This window comes from Chroicocephalus ridibundus, chromosome 1 (genome assembly GCF_963924245.1).
Source record: "Chroicocephalus ridibundus chromosome 1, bChrRid1.1, whole genome shotgun sequence".
NCBI lineage: Eukaryota > Metazoa > Chordata > Aves > Charadriiformes > Laridae > Chroicocephalus > Chroicocephalus ridibundus.
Genome location: NC_086284.1, coordinates 125,771,114 through 125,793,127, shown reverse-complemented (window position 1 = coordinate 125,793,127; position 22,014 = coordinate 125,771,114). Strand labels below are relative to the sequence as shown.

General features: G+C 41.2%; 2 protein-coding genes across 6 annotated transcripts in view; one reads left to right on the top strand and one right to left on the bottom strand.

Annotated features, from left to right (window-relative positions):
• Positions 1–22,014, bottom strand: part of CMSS1 (cms1 ribosomal small subunit homolog) — a 243,329-nt gene that overhangs the window by 82,503 nt on the left and 138,812 nt on the right. The gene's annotated exons all lie outside the window — the stretch shown is intronic.
• FILIP1L (filamin A interacting protein 1 like) overlaps positions 1–22,014 on the top strand; it is a 210,317-nt gene that overhangs the window by 51,366 nt on the left and 136,937 nt on the right. For both annotated transcript variants that reach the window (XM_063350299.1, XM_063350289.1), the window contains exon 2: positions 117–257. The gene's annotated coding sequence lies outside the window, so the exon portion shown is untranslated. The remainder of the gene's footprint in view (positions 1–116; positions 258–22,014) is intronic.

Here is a 22,014-nt window from a genome sequence, read left to right as displayed (position 1 = left end):
ATGCTCTTTCCAAAAGACTCATATTGCTACCTTGCACTCCAAGACTCACGGTATCAACTGCGCCCAAGCATTTACTTCTGTGGAGTCACTCACTACCTCATTTACTTCTCTCTTAGGATGCTTGTATCCAGGGCAGCAATGCCACTTCCTACTACATGAGAAAGATCATGAGGACTTTGCGGGACTGCCACCTGCTCCGTTCCCAAAATGACGGCATCTGCCAGAACATTCAGGTTTCCAGCCTGATGCTCCAGCAGGTTAGTTCATCTTCACTTAACTTCTATAGTACTAAATGCTTTTCCTTAAACCAGAGATTTCCAATTTTCCTTCTTTCTCCTCCCAATGAGCAAGGTGAGAGTTTCCAGACAAGGTTATTTTGGTAAGGAGTGCCGAAGAGCTTGTACCTGTTTAGCAGCTATGGCTGTATCAACAATCCATTGCCAAAAAATGGAGAAGGAATGTGCTTGATAATTCTTAGTGAGAGACAAATTATGATCCATGTTCTCCTTGCCCTACATTCACACAACATTCAATCTCACATGTTCCATTCGCTTAAGTGTCGAAACGAAGATGTAGTTGTGACCAGTTCCTCTGGACCAGACACCAGGTAGCTGTTAAATAATATAGAGAATGATTTCACCATGAGATGCTTGTACTGGATCTTGCCCAAAAGCTTTTTATATATTGCATATATTACTGTTTTGCTGCAATTGCTGTCTCAAAGCAAAGCAAGAACTTATATGCATGAGATCATCCATATGAGGAGACTGTATATTTGCAGAAGTGTGGTAATACTTGACAAAACAGATCATCTTTTTCACTCCGTCTTCCAAAATAAAGATTTTCTTGGACGATGAACTCAGGGGTTCCCAGAGTTTTGTCCATGGAGGGCAAATTAATGGGTGGGACATCGGGCTAGGGGCTGCGTAACAAAAATCAATCTGCATGACAGTGCAAAACAGCCACAATTTGAAAGTCCCTCTGAGGGTCATACTTAGCAGCTTTCCAGGTCAGCCTCTGGGAACTCCTGACTCAGATGCTGAATTCTTGTGAGGAATATAACTGATCCTTGTGGGGGGTTTTCTTCTTCAAAGACACATTTCGGGAGGTGTTTTTTTTGGTTGTTTTGTGTTTTTTTTTTTTTTTTTTTTTTTTTTTTTTTTATGATGACTACTGGTCTCTGTGCTAAGCAAAAGACTGACAAGGCAAGAGCAGACATGCTAACCTTTCGAATTTATAATGTACTTGTGAACGCTTATAAGCTCAAAACAAGTGATAGCCAATATTTATTGAGAAGGCCTCCAGCTCTAGAAGCAGCTCACGTTATATTCGGGTGGTGGTGGAAGGGTGGGGGCTCCTACTGCTTAAATCTTCAGTAGACTTTTAAAGTTTGTTTTCGTAATCTGAAGGCTTGGGAAGGTAATGGCAACTTTTAGTATTCTCTAGAATACCACTCTCATTGTGGTCTTGTTGAGTTATTTGCATGATGTGGCTTCTCTGTGCCTCAAACATACAGAAAGAGGAAATACATCTGCCTTGCATTATCTCTGCAAGCGAGAGAGAGCCTACAGAGGGAAAAGTAACTGCTATGGAGATATACTGCCCTAAAGGATATCAGCCTCCATTCACATCTCTTCAAGTGGAGGTGACAACTGTAAACTGCATCTGAGATTTGAGCACACAACTGTGCCAGTCAAATGACAATGCAATCATGGAAAAGTAAGATAAAGAAGATTTTAGGCTTACAGGCACTCTCCTGCGCTTACACTTTCTGTGCATATTTTCAATGGTCTCTCATTCTCAGTTGCACACAGATTCACAAAAAAAAAAAAAAAAAAAAAAAGAGATGTGAGAAACTTGTTCTCCAGTTTGAAGGGTTGGCAGGAAGGCTCACTCAGCTGGTAAGCCAGTGTTTGCTATTAACAAGGCTGCAGCCTACCTAACTTCAGGCAAGTTAATGGAGAACATCTACTTTAGTCTTTAGGTACAAGCAGGTGCAACAGACAATTCCCTTCCAGCAACAGAAACTACTTGAAGAACAAACTGTAAGTCTTTCTCAGGAAACTTTCTGATGTTTAGTTCAGATGTTTTGAGGGGAAAAGCTACCAGTGAAATGAAGAAGCAAACAGATAAAAATCTCTGGAGCGTCCTCTCTGCTCAGAGCTCAGAAGAGCTCTGCTAAGCCGGGGGACCGGGTGTCATCCCCACACTCCCCAAGAAGCAGGGGGACTCCACCAGGGTGCGAGCTCCAGTCCTTGAGCAAAAAATTTATTTTGTCTCTGTTAGTCTGGCAGCCCTGCCAATGAACATCTCAAGTTCTGGGCAGGAAAGCACGTGTTGGGTCATGCACTTCTGTCACGCTGGATCACAGGGTAGTGCCTGTGGTTGGAGGACTGAGTGACAAGAACAGTGCGCTGCTACGGTTGGAGAACCCCTGTTAAAAGGTCTCCTGTCGACAGCAGGTATGGCTGGCTGGCAGAGATCCGGCTTAAGTGGAGCAACCTCCTTTTTGCTCTCCATCCCACATGGCAGGTGTGGCTGGTCAAGAAGTCAAAACTTATGCTGCCCTAAGTATCTGCCCTGCCTCCTTCCCGAGGAGAAGCAGCTGCCTTCTGTTGCAAAATGGGTGCAATGCAGGTTAAGCTGTGGGGGAAAGTGAGGCCAAAGCCTCACGTGATGGTCTTGTGTTCACCGCACACACTCTGCCAGGTCTGGTCACCAAGTCAGACAACTCTCAGAAAGATGCCCAGTCCACATGAAATAGAAAGGCCCAAGAAATATCCCTTGCTTTTAGCTGAAGATCAGACGGCGAGGACATACGGCACAGTCGCCCGGCTGCAACAAAGGGTATGCCATGCAGCAGGTTTTCTACATTGCAACCAGCCAAGGAGGCCGCATCTGACATGTGGTCTGTTTAAGAAATACAGTCCTCGGTGTTTTCCGTGTTTTATCTCATTCTGATCACGAGTTAAGCAAGCCAGTCAGCCTATTGTTCTTACCACATGGTAAGTAACTAGCTACATGTAAACAAAACAATTAAGCTTCATAAGGAACTGCTTGCCATTCAACGCTGAACTAAACATTGCATTTTGTTTCAGGAATCCAAATATGGTAAATTACTGACAGTTAACTATGACTATGGGATTATTTGCTGCACAGAAATGTTAAGCGGAACAGGCAGTATATACTGGAAAATTATTTTCCTTCCTCTTCCCCCCACCATTAACCATGAAGACCCTTCTGGTCTCACTACGAGCTGCCTCTTGCTGAGTATCACCTTAGCATAACTAATTCATGATAATGGGCACAATATAGAGATATATAATATGCTGGCACAGCTGGCTTTAAACCCCTCACTCTTCAGTTGTAAAGCCACCGGGCTCCATCACTACCCCTCTAGGAGAACACTTCTGAGTTGTTAACCTCTTCACATGTTTGGCATTCAGGAAATTCATTAGGTGATAGCACTGCACACGAATACACACCAATTCATTATTTTCTTATTAGCTGTATTCCTGTTGCATGTAAAAGCCCTCATCAAAATCAGACTGTCAACTTGCTGGACAGAATACGCATGGAGGAAGAAAGAATACCATCCCAAACGTCTACAAGAATAGAAGCCTGTATACTGTAAAGCCAACACACACCCCCAACTAAAAAAAACCAACTTTACCACCGCTATCGTGTGTACATATTTAGCTTTGCAAGCTCTATATTCCTATTTTAAATATTCACAGAATGTAGGAGTCTTGAATATACAGAGTAAGAAAAAAAATGCAGAAAGAAAACATTAAATCCATTGGAGATAATGGGGCTAGTTAGGGGGTGAGGCGCTAATAAAGGCAAAGCTGAAAGTGCTTCTGTCATAGCACCCACTGGAAAGGCCACTTTTATATTTTAAATGTGCACGTTTTGCTCCTTTGCAAAGATTTAGCAGCTATCCCCAGTTCCAGACCTGCACCGCAGCTCTCTGCTGTGTCTACCACGGTGGGGCAGAAGCAACCACACTGAAGTGGGCCCAAGGCTGAAGGAGGAAAACCAGGAGTAAAGCTGGGACAGGACATAGCAAGGTGGGTGCTGAGCCCTGAAGCAGAGAGATCCCAGCACACCAAGGGGAAGGAGAGAGCCTAGCAGCTTCCAGAATAAGTTCACAAGTTTCACACTGGAAATCTGGGAGTTAAAAACCACAGTCATGGTGGATCTTTCCATTCCCATTAGTCACCCTCTCCCAACCAACTCTATGACGCGATATCTATGCTTGCGCTGCCCAGAAACATCCCAGCCTCCCATTCCTGATGAAGTTGCTAGATAAATTCTAAGTTTTGAAATACAGCTAGACAAAGGTTATGAAAACAAGCTATGGTCTATTTACTGTAGCACACATGTCTCCATCTCCAGTGAAGGTTGAAAGACACCATTTTGTGCAATAGACTGGCCAGGCCAGCTCTTGGGAGGCTAAAATGGCCTGTTACAGTGGTATTATCCAAATGACATAGAGCTATGGGAAAGCGGGACACAGGCTGTGCCAACGCTCTCTTCAGTATATTAACAGAAGAAGCACAACTTGCACAAAAAACAGAGCCAAATCACTCTAGCTGGGTAATTTTCTAAATCCTGGGTGCCAAAATGGGATGGAAAGGGGAACTAGGACAAAAAGGATAGAAATAGCCTCAAATTTCTTCCTTAGCTTCACCCGCTATTGTAAATATTGCCGGCCACCAGATTATTACCACCTACACGCTATATTCCTTGCAAATATTGTAGGCACACCTTCAAAGCTGCCCATGTACAATGGAGGATCAACAAGCATCCTATACAGGAGGCAACAGAGACAGGAACAGTCAACTGGTTTTGAATCAGGAGAAGCTGACACCAAGTGCTGCTTCTCTGTCCCTCAGGTTTTCACTCTTACCCACTGAAGTGAATCTTTCATCCAGCAGAGACAAAAAGGTCTAGAGTCCCTTTTCAGGACATATCTCAGGGTGGGATATGGTGGGAAGGGATGCAGGCCTGGACTAGGTCTTGGTTGGAGACACCCAGCGACCTGGAGAGTCTGGGACTCATCCTATGGCAAGATCAAGTTAACCCAAAGAGTCAGAAAGCTGTGAAGGGCTGGACTCCAAAGCCAGAGGTGAGGGGGCTGGACCTGGGACAAACTATAAGATAGTAGCTGTCTCCTAGCCTCAGTGAAACTGGTGTCTACAGAAAGGTCCCGTCCCTCTTGCAGACAACACAGGAAAAACAGGTCTTGTCTGCAACTTTCTTATAGTGGTGTGATTGCAGTGTTAGGAATTCTGATTGTGAAGCATTTGAGATTGGGAAGGGAAAGGAAAACTACTTCCAGACCCATGCAGAGACTAGAGAGATGCCAAAGCTCAAGCTTCCATCCAATAGGCACAACTACTTTCAGCAGGTTCTGCTTGTCCTTTGGACAGTTTAGCATCCCTCCTTCCCAACGCAACATTTCAGAGAAAGCTATTGTAGGAGTGCAAATGTACAGCATTCAGGATGCACTCCAAAATTTGGAAACATCGTACAAGTGTTAGGTTTGCTCTTATTCCTTATTTAAATGTTCAATTTCTCTGCCTCCTCTAACCTCTGCACCCTCTTTCAGTATTTCAATCTTAGCTACATTAACCATATGCTCTACCCTTTTCTGCTTTGCCTTCATTCTCTCTAGTTTTCCTCCTCTTCACTAAAACAGCCCTTCCTTCTGGCACGTTACTCGCCCACTAACACAACAAAAGTCATAACACTAGTCTGATTTCACAAGCGTAGCACAGTTGATTTTACTTTTGTATTCCCCACACTTTTCCCTGCATTGACACTGTCCACAAGCCCTTTGGGCCAAGGCCTGCTCAAATTTGAGCTGTGCTTTGCAAAACAGCACCCAGAAGATCTTGTCTGGCCCTGCAGCATACCCTGAACAAAAGGCACTTAACGACACTAGTTGGATAACTTGCTTCTTGCACAGCCACCATGCTACTCCACCTTAGGATTTGAAGTTTTAGGTCAACACGTTAATACTGCATCATCCCCCGGCACAATACCTGATGCAATTTTGTCAAGGTCACTTTGCCAGCAACTTTAAAGGCGGTTGAGGAATTCCATTTCAGATCCAGGCAAGAGGCAAAACCGCTGTATCAGGGAAAACTCTTCCGAGGTACAGAGCAAAAGGCCTCTAAATTCCATCCTTAAAAAAAAAAATAAGGCTGAGTGCTGACCCAGCCCTTGCCTCTGCAGCTCAGAGGGCTCGGTAAGCACTTGCATACCATGGTGTTGAGCATGGCAGTAAAACCTGGAGAGATTGTTTAAACAAGCTAGGACCTGGGCATCCTGTTTCTCACGGCACCATCCTCATAACACAGGACTGCTGCCAAACATTACAGTATAAATTTCCCACTGAACCTAAGATGCAGCTGACAAATATCCAAAAAAAGAATAAAAATATTTATGTCTTAAAATATGTTGACTGGGTAAACAAGATTGTAGCTGGCTCTCTGTTACGTCCTGCTTACCAATGCACAGGCTGAAGCAGACGTAAATGTTTACAGCAGTCACTGCTGTGCATGGGTAGGTGCCCCTGGGCTGTCCCTCCCACCGTTTTGCCTGGCAGGAGCGGAGCAAGTCCTGGACAGGATGATGGGTGCCCGCTTATGCTTAGAAGGTGGTGATGACCCAGGTGCACTCAGCAGATACCGAGCTTCTCAGCCAGCTGAAGCAAGTCATTCCCACACTGTATGCCAACGCCATGCACAGCTACAGGTACAACTTTCCACTTCTCTTCACGTCCTAAATGCCAGATGGACCCTGATTGTGGCTACAGTATCATGCCTTTCACCATCCTTCATAACTGATTTTATGGAGCCAATTTACCCTCTCAGATAATTATCTAAGACTTAAATAAAACAATCATGACCAAAAATGGTCCGTTAGTGGTTAGACTTGTTGCTTTTAAGTAATCAGTATCAATTCTACACCTCTCCAGCCCTCACTGCAAGCATTTAAAAGTCTATTTGTCCATTCCACTGTCACCGGCTATTTTCCCCTTTATGATATCTGTGTGCTAGAATTCACTGAGGCATTACTGTGAAAAACTAATCATCTATTACATTAGTACTCTGTGTCACATTTGGCCAAAACTGGCATTCACGTTTAAAGGCATGTGCCTTTAATAACTCAACATTTTAGGAATATATCAGTGGTTTTTTAAGGTACTTTTTAAACTGAAGATATATGACTAAAGATCTCTAAGCCTACGCATATCCCACCTACCTGTATGTGGAATTATATTCTTCAAAACTCTTCAAAATGACAAGTGAAAATCTGTAACCTGCAGAAAGCTTCCAATCTTTGAATCCCACACAGAAAGTAACTTTGATGCTTTAACACTCTGTAGTAAGGGAGAAGACCTGTTCCAAAGCTCCTTCCAAAACAAGCGCTTGCCCTCCTAGTGAAAGCACCTCAGATGCATTTATTCTGCAAATGCCTTCTGATAAAACAGCGCCATTAATAGGAGACAACTTTGAATCTACTGAAAAAGAGACCCAACAGCAAAAATCAATTAAGTGCTTCTGGCTGCCTACACAGTTGTTGTAGTTAACCCTTGTGGTTTTACCATTACTGTGTTTTCCCTTTTCTTTTAATTGGCTTTCTCCCCCTTCCTTACTGCCTGAGAAACATGAACACACACACACACACACACACACACACACACACACACACACAAGATTTGCCTATCTAGCCATGTGAACACAGCAACAACAGAGGATATGCTTGAAGAATACCTAAACCACCATTAAAAGACAAAAAAAATGGATTCTTTTTTCCCCTCGAGTAGTCACAGCCATTACTTGTAACAGGGATATGCAAAAAACATTAAGGCAGATGTATGAACTTTAAGTTGATGATATGCCGTAGTCCATTACATCTGAGGAAGTGTTGTTACAGGGAATGCTAGCGAGAGCATTTTGATATGGGCCACAGCACTGGCTAACACCAGTTTCATTGCTCAGTGTGGCATATTTTTCCTATTATGTCATGCTTATTGTAGGTATTATAATGATACATAGCTGAAAGCCATCAGTAAAGGCTTTCACAAGGGACCGCTCAAAGAAAGCTGATACAATGATAAAGAGACAGCACTTGATTGCTTTTCCTTATACTCTTTTGTACCTTTTGGTGGCTGTTAAATCGGTATGTTCTGATCAGATCTCCTAACCTCACCTGCCACCTTTATGATACCATTTGTCAGACCAAATTTAGAAACCAGCTGCTGGGAGCAGGGCCGCAGCCTCATCACTGGTGGAAGGTCACTGAATAAGGAGGCGGGAGGGGAGGTCTCTGCCAGGTCACTTCACACCATTACATGCTGTACAAGCACCGTCTTTCACAGGACGGTTTCTTTCAGCACACGCAGATTCCAAAATGGTTAGAAAACAGACTAACTAGCTGGGGTAATTATGGGGAAACCTCTCAAAATATGAAACCATATTAGGTGGCCTTTTATTGACTACGCCTAATTTAAAGTTTATATGTCATCAGGGCAGACTTGCAGAATCCTCATGAATGCAGTGTAATCAAGCTTTTATTAAAACTAGTCAGACGTTTTCACCACCAAAGCCAAGATTCCATTAGGAACCTTTCTCTGGTTACTCTGTTTAACTTTCTACATTTACACAACTCTGTCAAAATTACCTCTTAAAGATTTGAGACAGAATTAACCGATACCTTCCAGGGGGCTATTTGTCACCAAGAAAAAGTGCACTAATTTGGATAGTTTAGGTTATTCAGATCTTATTTCTTTTCTTTTGAGAAACTTCAGCTGTGCTGACGATGAGAAACAGATGAAAAAGAACTGCTTCCAATCCCAACCTCAGATATTATAATTGTATTAAATGATCGTTTAATTATTAAAAGGAGTAGAATGCAATACAAACGAAAGTTCAGAAAGTAAACAGTTTAATGTCTCAAAATCCCTCCTGTCACTGAAAGACCACAGAGGTCTAAGAATCCACACCAAGCGGAATTTTAATACACTAAACAGGTTTGATTTATTATTAAAAATTAATGTGAAATTAAATGACTGAGCACTACTTCAAAGCAGCTGGCTATACAGTTACTCCATTGGTTTATTCATAAACCTATTTCCTGGCCAAATACTCTAAATTCAATACAATATCATCACAGACTGCTGAATTGCATATAGAAGTCTGCCTATCACTTCTTTAAAATACCACAATGAAGAGATGCTTATTCTAACCTCACTGGGCAAAATGTAATTTTGAAACCCCTATAATTCCACGATGAAATCACCACAACTGGTCTAAAAATATAGTATTTTAAAATTTAATACCTCATATTTTGAGGAATAAAATATTTGCGTCTTGCAAAGGGAGAGAAAGGCAGCTCAAGGCTGTCTGTCCTTAAAACAAGTTTGTCACATAATGGAGAAAAAAAAATAATCCACCAGCTGCTTATACAAAATGAAACATTCAGCTGCAAGCCCCATTCCATTTTGGTACCTGGTCACTTTCGACAGTGCAGAAGCATACACAGTGTGCAAGTTATACACCAAAGACATAAGTAGTTGCACATTGCCCTATATAATGGAAAAGGGATAAGGGGAAAGAGATAAGACCTAGAAGGAAAACGATTTGGTCATAGCAGGCCCATATACTCATTGGTTTCAGATGATTCCTCTCCTTGGTTTGCGTCTTCAGTGCCTTCTGGGCCACTAGAAAGGCAAGTTCCTTCAAGTAGAGATCTCAGTAAGGTCACCACAAACATCAAAGGCAGCAACGAAGATGGCACACAAACAAATACGAGAGAAGGACATAAAAGAAGATGATGAGTCTGGAGCAGCTGTCAGAATAAAGGAAGCAAGACTGAAGGCTGGGCAGACAATAAGAGATCAGAGAAAGAAATGCTGGCAGACTAGCACCAAGCTGAGCAGTGAAAGCAAAAAAGGAAAATTCACTATTGCTCTCACTATTGACAGAAAAGCAGTCAAGCTAAGAGGAAGAACTTGGTGAAAGAACGTAACTGTCATTATAATACTAGCCTTGCCAAACTTTAAAGTCCCCTAAAATAAGCAAAATCAGTGTCTAAGACAAGAAATGAACAGAAAACATACACTATTTATCTGGCAGTCAATATTCAAAGAGCATGCAGGACAAAATGACAGAATTCTGTCCTCGTATGAATCTAATCAGAGAAGTAGGAGAGGAGGAAAAAGCTGAAGATGTTGCAAGCACAAAGGAGGAGAATGCAGAGCCCTCATTGCACGTAGGCAACTAACACAGGTCCAAAGACATGTCTAAACTAGAGAGACTGCAATAGCAATGTGAAGGTTGGGTACGGGAGCAGCCCAGCTGTGACTACAAGAACAGAGTGCAATTTATTAGCTCATCACCTATCAACCTTGCTAGTAATCCTCATCTGCCAACAGTGACTCTCTCACAGTGGTAAAAACATAGTGTGAGAGTATGGGGAACTTAATGCTGCGGGGGATGAACAAGACCCTTCCATCCCTATGAGAATTTTTTTGAAAGCAGAAACAGACCCCTGTTGGGCAGAATCAGAAAACTGCATCTCTGATTCAGTCTGTGAAGTTGGACAACAAACACCAAGGATAAGCTTTAAACAGGGGTCTACATATCTGAACTCTGCACGTGCAAGGACCAAAAAAGAGTTCTGGCTGCAAAGGATTCTGGAGTTGCTGCAAACAAGGGACACAGCAACCCTGAGCTACAAAATCATTCACCGATTTTCTCATCTGTCAGTCAGGAACAAATTAGACCTCAAGCCTGCAACCTAAAATCCTTGTCATAGTTTCTGCAACCTCTCTTTTTCCTAGGGTAAAAATTATATATACACCCAGGCATTAAAACAGGATTATGTTTTAAAGTCAAATTAATACCCTAAAAACTTCTGTACTTCAGTCCAAAAGTCACTTGTTTGTTCTGTCCACTCAGTCCTTCTCCAAGCAACTACGTCATGGCTACGTGAGTTGATGTGTTTGGTGCCATGGAAAGCCATGCAATTGGGAGCCCGTCTCAAAACAACCAGTTTCAGCTCAAGTACAAGACCAAATCTTTACGCAACAGTAAAACGTTTGACAAATTCAGGATGGATGTCAACTCCAACAAGGGCATGAAATACACATATTTATATGAAGCCCCTGATTAATGTCTTACCACGTCCAAGTGCTTTAATAAGGGCAGGAACTGAGTATATGGAACTTGGCATCTGGGTAAATTATGCCTGTGTATAAAATGCAGTTTGCATCCCATCTGCGCTACAAAACAAAACAATGTGGTCAGCTAGTACTGATTTTTGCTGTGCTTGTAGTTTAGGTAAATCCAATCTCTATTTACCTACCCTCATGACCGAGAAGAGATCAAATCCAGTCAGAGATTTTAAAAGAAAAGAGTATTAGAAGTAGACAGGAGACCCCCACATGATACAGATGTGATTTGTGCCGTGGAAGCCCAGGGAGAATTGATCGGTCAGGCTGCCTGTGGCTCTGCACGGGCTTTTGTGCATGAACAACATGCACGAACATGTTAATAAACACCGTGCCCATGCCCTAAGCGATTACATAGACATCCTCAGAGCTACTGGAAGACAGAACTGATGGAAGGATGAATCATGACCCCAAATGGGCAGTGTCACAGAGGTGGTAGAAGGCTGAACCGTGACCTCAATTTCATCCCCGACTGGACAGTGTAATACAACTCCTGTCCAACCTATGCATCTTAAAAGAGCAAAAACCTATATGAGAATGTAAGCAATAGTTCAATAGATGCTCAGACCACGGTCTGAGATACATGTGTTCTGCGAGGAAGAAAGGGAGGGAATGAAATAACCGGCCTGAGGGTGCACTCCAGTATTTCTTCAGTGACTTTTGTACATGAAGTCTTACATTCTTTCATTGTCTCAACACTCTAGGCAGTTTCCATCATCTAAAAAGGAAAAAACATCAGCAGTCCACAGAGAATTATTTGGGCCTGTAGCTATTTGTGTTTTACCATTTAATTAAACTGTTGAACTGAAGTGAACCAAAAAACAGCTAATTTATACTGTGGATGATGTGATGCATGGTCAAATATGAAGCATATTGGTGAGTCTTACTTTCTGACAAATTTAGACTCCAAGCCTAAATATTTTAGAGAGCTATTCAATTACATAAGACAGACATTCAATGCTTTTCTGTTACGGGGGCTGAAAAAGTGCCAATGAACTTCTGTAATCTTCTACCTTGTGAGGACTACACATCACAGTCATGTTAGAAACGCAGCAACTGAATTTAGGAGCAGTCCTTGCAGTTTAATTCCATAATGAATTAGACTGAAAGAATATATGTTTGCAACTCCTATGCAGGCATTCATAGTAGCTTTAAAAGGGTTTAGAATGTCCTGATAGCTTGCTGCAACTCAAGCATAAAGTAATTAAAATTTGGTGTCAAGAAGTGGACTTTCTGTAATTTTAATTGTTTCTTAATTAGAGAAGAGACTGTAGTGCATGTGTGGTTTATAATATTACATAACACAAATAGCGTTCATTTTAGCAATTGTCTAAATGCACATTTAAACAATTAGCCAATATACTGCCTCAAATATTACGTCCAATAAAAAAATATATTTTTTTAAAAGCACTCAAACGCAGTTATAGAAAGAAAACCATAAAAACCTATTTAAGTGATGCAAGAAGTCTAATCTGAACCAGGTAAACAGAACATCAATCCTAGAATGTCTTGATATTGTGGGCTTATATTAAAAGCTTGCAGAGGGATTAGAAAATAGATGAGACCAAATCTTCACCTAAATCCAACAAAAAAATCTTTTTAGAGAAACACAAGGGTAGTGGTAGTGCAGAAGGATAATGTGAACAAGCCAACTGACTTTGCCTCCATGTATTGCTCCAAATTCAGCTTTTGGAAACCCTGTCCACCAAAGACACTGCTCTATCTCTCCCTCTCCGTTCTTGCCAACCACTGATGGTGTGAGGGCAGGACAGGGAGAGTTAAGAAAGATCCTAGAGAAGGGAGCTTCCAACCATATGCTATTCTGTCTTACACAACTGCATAGTAGACTTCAATTTTTTAAAAATTTACTTAATGTACCTTAGGTGATCATATATATACATATATCTCATATGCATTATTAGTATGCATTATATCACCACATAAAATTCCCCTGCTTGCCTCAAAATCTCTCAATCACTGTACGTTCACTCACACTTTCTGTGCTTTCGTGCCCAGTTCCACTGAGCTGTCTAACGTAAGCTGGAAGTTTTGCTCATGGACTCTTGTATTTTTCCTCTGTGTTCAAGCACTTTTTCCTGATTTTCCTTAAAAATAAAAAAAATTGCAACAGACTTTCCTCCTCTTCTCTTTCTACCCACATACTAAAGAGGTACTTTCACCTATTACGTGCCAGAGCAAATGACACAAAATTAAAGGACTAGGTATTCTGCTTCTGGCACAAATGACAGCTCAACTATTGTAACCTTTGCTTGTTCTCTAGAAGGAAGTTGTAGAGGCCATAAGTCATATTTAAATCCTTTTTTTTTTTTCTTTTTTTTTTTTTTTTTTTTTGGAGAGAGAGAGAAAAAAAAAATCTGTAATTCACCAGCAGTGTCAGGGAAGTCAGCTTGCTCCTAACTTAGAGGGTAAGAACTACCATAGGACAACAGCTACGAGTGACAACCCATCACCAAGTAATTAAAGTACAAATAGGAGTAAAGACTGGCAAAGTTTGGAATTTGGAGGAGAAAAGCAAAGCAGAAAAAAATAAAGAACGTGACAAAGGACCACAAAGCAATACTGAGCTGTATAGCCCATGGGAGATCACCAACTCTGCGATTAAATCCCAAAAAAATCTTCCAGAACACATTCAGGTTTGTTCTGAAAACTTGACAGGTAGTATATGGGAATTATGAATATGAATAAATATGCTATTGAAACAGCTGCTTATTTAAGTAAAAGGAAAGATAGAAGACAAATGCCTACCAACAAAAAATGGCAGGCTTCTACTGCAGAAGAATATTGCAACCTTAAAAAAAACCCTAAGGCTGAAGTGCCTAATTTTGTTATAAATATCTGAAGGGGGCAAAAAAAAACATAGGAGGACAGGGCTGTTGCAGCAGTTGAGGTTGGAAATCAAAGCAGAGCTGTGATAGTTTTATTCTAGTTTTAGATGTGCAGTACACAGAACTGATTGAAAATAGCCAGGCAATGATGCCTGTTGCATTCTGGAGATTAGGATCAGGCAAAGGCTTTATGCTGGCTGCCAGCATCTGAATAGTTTTGAGACATTTCAGAAGATTACGTGATTCCAGCAGACCTCTTTTTTTAAAAAAAAAAAACAAAAAACAAAAAAACAAAAAAAAACCAAACCAACCTAGTGGGTGCTTTTAATAGATATTGAGTATAGTCACGCTTTGTTTGAGAAAGCACTGCTTATTCTGGAAATAAGCAGGATCCAGACAAAATGCTTCATCAGCTCACTGCCTCCTAACAAGATCTTTACTTTGGAGCTCTAGGCTCCCATCTACCCATTGACTTGAGTAAATCCAACTTGAAAGATAACTCAGAAGAACGTATCTGGGATGAAAAGTTGTTAGCTAGACAGGCAGGGCATGGGTGACGTTAAATGGAGAGTCGCTCCAGGACCAAACAGCATCTCAAAAGTTTTGACTGGATTCTGAGCTGTGAATATCGTCTGCCCTCAGCGGGACCAGAGCCTCGAGCAAAAGTGATGAGGGAACTACCGTTTGCTCTCACACACTTGAGCAGGATGCTCACCATGTACAAGACGACAGTGACAAGCACTAGGGGAGTTGTACTCGCGTTTATGGCCAAGAGGAAGTGAGAAGAACAAGAGATGACGATCTGTGAGATTAAAAAAACCTGCACAACCCCTGTATAAAAAAACCTGCACAACCCCTGTATAAAAAAACCTGCACAACCCCTGTATTCTCTCTGTGAGCACTGACAACGGGATGGTTTCATGATTCCAACCTAAGTCGACAAAAGCAACTCGAAAACTGATATGAGACCACAACACTTACTTCACTCAAGACGCACAGTAGTCACCAGCTATAGAAATTCTTTTTCCCTTCTTTTCTTTTTTTTTTTTTGGTCAAAAATTGGAAATAGTGACTCACTAGCTCTGTATGCTACAAATCTCACCCCCTGCAAGGAAGTTTAATCATTCACAGCCACTCCCATCACACTGCAGTCTGTTGAAAAGGCTTCAGTTTTAAAAGGAAACTTGCGATTTTCATAACATTTTCTTCTCATAGTCAAGTAAGCCATTTAAATCTCTCTACTTTATTACATGCTCCAGTACACCAAGCAGTTTGAACACAGGGAAATGGATTAGATAAATAGAAATATTTTTGTTATGACCTAATTTAAGGAACTTAAAAATAATATGACTACTTCAAAAACTGCGAGGCATCAAAAGGCTTAAAAATATTGTGGAGACACGAGAGTGCAAGATATCTGGCAAGTATTGATAGAGTAACATTTAACTCGAATGAGAAACAGGAGGCATTCAGAGACACATGGTTACCATTCACATAAATTTATGACCAGGGCATTTCTGTTACTGTAATACTCTTTGTACCAGGAGCCATATGCAATGGCTCGCTCTTTTATGTGCAATGTCCGTTTATGTCATATCGGCGAAAATTAAAGAAAGGTTTGAATCTGGAATTCCCTGTCGGCCAGTACAACATAAGAGATGAAGGTAGTACAGCTTCTGCTCTTTGTAAAAGAAATCAACAGCCCTAGGAGAAGGAATCATGCAGCTTTTACAAACTTCGCAGTCAGTGACGGAGGAGATGGCTAGAAGACAAATGTACAGCCACCCTATCCTACATGCAATTAACATCAGTCTAGTACAGTTCATACTACACCTTTAAGAAAGCTGCCTAATGTTCCATCAAACCAATGAATGTACTGCTTCCATGATTACCTTAAAAGTTGATTTGTGCATTTGCACTAGTGCTGAAGCTTCGTTAGCATTATAGTCTGTTCTAGAGGACACCTTTAGTAAGCCACTTCCTACCACACATTCAATGGTTTTCTGGTTCCTTGAATAGAAATGTAAAGTCAACAGTGTAAAATACAGTCTGTAAAGCAGACACACAATGCCATCTGTACTGCAATTCCCTCATTAGTTTTACAGTTTGTATTATCTTCCATGTTATATTCCTTCTTACAGAAGCACTTAGACATCACAGCAGTCTGAGCAATAAAACCCCAAATTATAAATAGTAACAACTTCTCCTTATCAGGCAATAAGTGTCCAGGATCCCAAATATGGTGAAGTAACTCGTAAACTGGAGAAATAATGAGTTGTAGGAAAAAAAATATTCCAACTCCTATCACAAACTGTTTTTCCAGAGGGTGTCTGCCTCTACCTGTACATGAAATTCACATCATTAGCATGTAATGGGAAGAACTCCTCAGCCACACGCTGCTCAGCTCAGTCCTTTGATTCTTGGGTATGATGCCTGACCTCAAATCATTCTTTACTCCCTGGTTTGCCAAGTTTATGGTTCCTCCTAAAGGCATTACACTTCAAGGGAAGAAAAATCCTATGCTAAATCTATAGGAAACGCCACTGCCACAACCCTAACCCAAGTTTGTTTTACCTCCTGCTGCTCCTTTCTATTCCACTGCACATATCTGCATCTTTCTGTCATCTCTTGTACTCCACTGTCCTCTCTCTGAGGGTATTTGCACAGCCCAACACAGCACTGTAAAGCCCTGAATCGGGCATCAGTCTGTAGCACGTCTACACAAATGCAACACACAAGCATGACATGCAACACTAGCACGCTTACATTTCCAGTGTCTGGGTAAAGGCATGCAAAACTAGGGGAGGTATTTCTGCACATCTTTGCACTGCACTATGGAATCGGGCTCTCTAAAGAAGAAATAATCTTTCTGCTGTTTGTATAAAGCACCTTGTTTAGCATCAAGGCTCAGAAGTGAAGGCCCTAAGCGCTGCACAAATAAAAACAATAATCAGTAGAAACAGAGCCCTCTTGTATATTCCTAAACAAACACAAGCACACTTAGATGGCTGCTGAGAGAAATGTTTTCCCTTTTCCTATGATAAAATAACATGCCAGTGTGGTTCTCGACAATAGAATGGGGACAGCGGAGTCACAACACAACACAAACCCGCAGAAGGCCATGCATGGGGGACAGAGCCCAGCCCAACCTACAAGAACTCCAACCTAAAACAGAGACAAGAAAATGCCGCCTTTTAATAGCTCATTCCTATTTCTTTACCACAATGCAGCCATACCCAAACGCAGCAAGGCCACAGCTGATGTTAAACCTAGCCAAAAGTTTTCTTATAGGTAAAGTTTCTTCAAAGGGAGATAGTTTACTAAGTCAGAAACATTTTATCCTGTGAGTTGGTGAAACATCAAAAGCATAAAAGCACCATTGTTCCAAAGGAAAGCAAAACATTTTCATGCACATACATACTTCTTCCTCCAGCTTCCCTAACCATTGCTTCATCAAGAATGTCCCTTTTCCTACCTCTTTCTACTAAAAAGGCCACTTTGGAGAATAATAGTGCATTTTTCAGATGGAGCATCTTGTTTTTCTTCTTTGTTTGTTTGCTAAAAAAACAAATTTAAAAAAAAAAAAAAGAAAAACCCAAACCAAAAAACCAACCCAAAATGACAAAAAAAAATCCACTTGGAAGAAGCATTCTTGGCAGGGGGGGTGGGGGGGGGTGGAAGTAAAAGTACCTCACGTACACAGACGAAAGACTGTTGGTTGTTTCACTCTGCTGGAATGCTTCACAAAATCACTTACATCCTCATATGGAGTAAAATGTCACAGCAGTTCTCGGCACTTCACCTATATTTTACAAATACCTCAGTTAAGAGGTCATGTAAATTTTGCTCTCAGTTCTTCAGTGTGCTTTGATCTTTCTGGAGTATTTTTAAGGCAATTTTCAGATTATAGAGAAAATGGGTTCCATTTAAAGGACGTGGATTATCATACTGGAGAGTAAAGAGGAAAGGAAGAAAATAAGGTTATGTATCATGGATGATGTTTTCAGAATTTCCTACATGAGTTACAAATTTAATCCCATGAAATTTCAATGGGATTGAGGAGCCCAATATGACCTAGATGCTGTCCCCATGCTGATTACCTGGAACCCCCCCAACACATTAGCTACAGACTTCCAACCAGGGCTGCACTTTATTCAAAGAAAATATTAGCCACAGACAATCCCTCTCACAACATGTGTAAAGCGTAAGGGGACGTAACATTATCTGTGTCACTGGGTGTTACAGTCAGACATCACAAATGCATGTCATGGTTTGTCTTATCTGTTTACTCGGGGGTTTTCGAGCGTGGTTCAACTCCTGCTCAACGCCACGAAACGGGAAACAAACTTTTTTTGGAAGTCAAGGCATTGGGAGACTTCTAAGGGCCTATTCTTTCAATAGCTACAATCATCTGAAATTAATAAGTGAAATATTAAAAAGAAATTGTCTGTCCAGCTTTCAACATTTGTGGAGATGTCTGCTTTTTTTCCACCAGCAACTGAGCAGCCGATAAATGAGAGCTTCAGGAAGCTTGTAATGTTACCACGTAAGACATTATCACCCCAAACCTTTAACAGCAGCTTAAGCACACTGTAAACTGACTGCAGTATGCTACAATCGGACAAGAGAGTCACTATGCATCATTTGGGTAGGAACAACATAACGATTTTACACCATTTGTAACCAACTTCTTGCTGCTTGTGTTATGCAATTAATGCCATTCACATTTTTACAAAGAAAAAAAAAAAAAAAAAGGCAAAACCCCTAAGGCTTCACTGCTTTTCCTAAACGTGACTACTCCTTTGCTCTGGTGTTATAAAGGCATTCTGATTAGCGTGGATGACCGATGTAGGATTTACAAATTAATAAATCCCAAAAGCTGCTTTAAAGCTAACTTTCACAGATTTTTTTAATTCAACATCCATATTAGAAGAGGGAATTAGTGTCACTGTTATACAGATTACTGTACATTAGTACAAAGATTTACAGAATTTTGAGTCAGTACTATTGAAGCAGAGCACTGCGCTGTATGGGAAACTCTGTTACTGCACTTATAATACCTTCAGAAATGCAACAAATCAGAAAAAATCTCATATCTAATCCATCATGTTCATATATTTAAAATAATGCATGCAATGCTTTACAATTATTTGCTCTTCCATAAACATGGTAGTATTTTGACATTTAAGCAAAAAGTCTGCTCTGATTTATTTGCAGATTAAGTTGTATTTTTGTGCTAAATGCTCAGCTACTCTGCCCCACAAACCAAATCATGACATTTGTTCATATATGGTTATTCTCTGATGCATGGAAAGAAAAAAAAAAACCCCAAACCAAGAAGTTACTCAGTTAAAAGCTCTCTCCATCTGCCTGGAGTTTTATTAATAACTCATCACCATGGTATCACAGCATCTTAAGGAAAATAAAACAGTCAGATAGTTGCTAGGCTCTCCAACCTCTAAGGATAAAAGGGAATACTTCTTGAGGAAGAGTGGGAGAAACTGTTTTGGTTTTGTTTCCTTATCACCCTTGAGGGCGAGGCTAAGTCAAGAGATGGGCCTCATATTGTGTTCTGAAAGCTGCAAGTATTGTGGCCATCACTCAAATCCGTCATCCATGACCCAATTCTCGGCACTAGCACTTACATAAAAAAGCAGAAATCCAAGCTGTGAAGGGACAAAACCTAAGCAAAAGGGAATCGGAGGAAGGAATGCATTGCTTTCTTCAGCACTCTCATTTAACCCTCAACAGGACTCTTCAACCACATCACTGCTGCCTCCATTCACATTCACCTAAAATGAGCCGTTTGCTGAGATGCACTGAACCCTGCCCTGCAGAAGGGCCTCCAGCATCAGCAGATGGCACAGACCTGCCCTCACTGAGCCCCACAGTGCCCTGCTGTAGACGCTTCTGACAGCAACGGTGGGAACCAGGGAACAGTTCAATGACCGTTTCCCTACCCAGAAGAGTCTCAGCTGTTTCTCACAAGTATTTTCACAATTACTGAGTCTGAGCAGTGCAACCCTCTACCTGTAGCACTCTCCCTCATCAATGCTGGGAGAGAGAATGTCCCCATGCCTTTGCCAGGCTCGGGGTCTAGAAAGAACTGCCTGCACACACTTGTAAACGTTATCTGCTTCAGTAAGTGAAGTGAGCTCAAAATATGCTATAACATCTTCAGAATTCTAATACAGAGAAGCATCAAGTTTAAATGCAGTAAAACGCATATAGCAGACAGGGTTTGCTTGCAGTTCCCATCCACTTTCAGAAACTATGTACTGTAAGGTTGCTCATATCCCACTGTTGCTGCACTATTATTCCAGGAAAGAATGGGTAGCAAAGGGAAATGCATAAAAACAACATATAGACTTGGAGGGTACAAGAGCATGCTTCCTACTTACAAATAATTACAGTATTGACTAAATTAATTTTAAGCCAAAGAGCGATACAGTCAGAAGTCACCTTTAGTCGGCACGCTATTCTGCTGCGGTTTCTCATGAGCAGCAAAAGCTTTACAGAACCATGACGTCCAGTGCCCGGGAGAGACATACAGACACGCAAACTGCCCAGTCTACCACCTGTGAGAGGTACAGTGAGTGGTTACACCATTCCCTTCCCTTCCCCCTGTTAAGATGAGAAAGCAAACAGGGTTACAAAAAAAAAAAAACCACAACAAAACCAAAAAAAAAACCCAACACGGGATGTGGCAGATTCATCTCCCTAAAATCCCAGCACTCATTACTTTCTTAACATGTAAGGTTAACACAGCACAAAGACCGTGCAGCTCAAGGGAGAAAGAGATGTGCCTTCCCCACTGAAGGGCTGGCGTGACACAAAATGTCACAAGCAGCAGGCCTGCCCCATTCCCCCAGAGACACTGCCATAGCTCAACAGACTGCCCTTTCAGAAGGGCCTTCACTCCCGCATGCTGTTTATTCAGTATTTAAGAAGGAAGGAAACTGCCCTTTATCACGTCTTTTTCATGCTCATGTTACCACATACTAAAGCAGAAGTCTGTCACCTCCATCAACTACAAAATGCTGTATTTTGGTCTCTCGAGTGGCCTCACAGTTAGATTTCTTACTGTTACAAGAGAAGTTTAAGTACAGGAAGAGACTGTTCCCCTTGTCCTTCAGTTGCTTGGCTAATTAGCGCAAGCCACCACAAGCCAGAAAAATCTTTTTTCTGTTTGCTAGACAGTGGTAGCTCTGAGAAGGCAAGGATTCCTGCAACATGAAGCTGTGGGCTATTTAGGGTCCTCCTTTTAGGGTGAAAAAAGAAGCAGAGGTCAAGGTAAAAATCTCTGGAAACAAACAAACAAGCAATCACCCTGATTTACCCCTGCCTGTCAGGCCGGGTGCATTTTGTCTCTCTCTGTACCCAGAACATATACAACTAATTCTGTTTTCTAGAACTGCAATTGTTGATTGATGAGTCATCTTTCCTGTAAATTTATTTTTTTAAGTGATTTTGGCATTGTTCCTTGAAATTCCTCTCTGGCTATGTAATGGAAATTTTGACCTCACACTCTGGTTTCTTTAACATCACAGATACCGAGATTATGAATTTAGGAAGACCAAACAGTTGAATAGAGGATGCAACGAAGAAATCTATAGCTTAAAAAGAAAGCAAGCTGTACGAAATAAACTCTCAAGTAAATATTTAGCTGTATGGCCATTAGGGTATGTTCCTAATAATACAGCAACTCATTTATCATAATTAAGACTTCATGGAGGGAAGGGGCTGCTTCCTTCTTTCCCCTCCCAAAATTGGTCATGTGGCCAAAGCTGTTGGCAAGTGAAACTTGGCACATATTAAAATTCAGTTTTTTCCTTTTAATTAGTAGCTCCCCATATCACCGTTTCAAAAACATACCGCAATTAGTAGTCAGAAAAAAAAAAAAGTAGGAAAATGTAAACC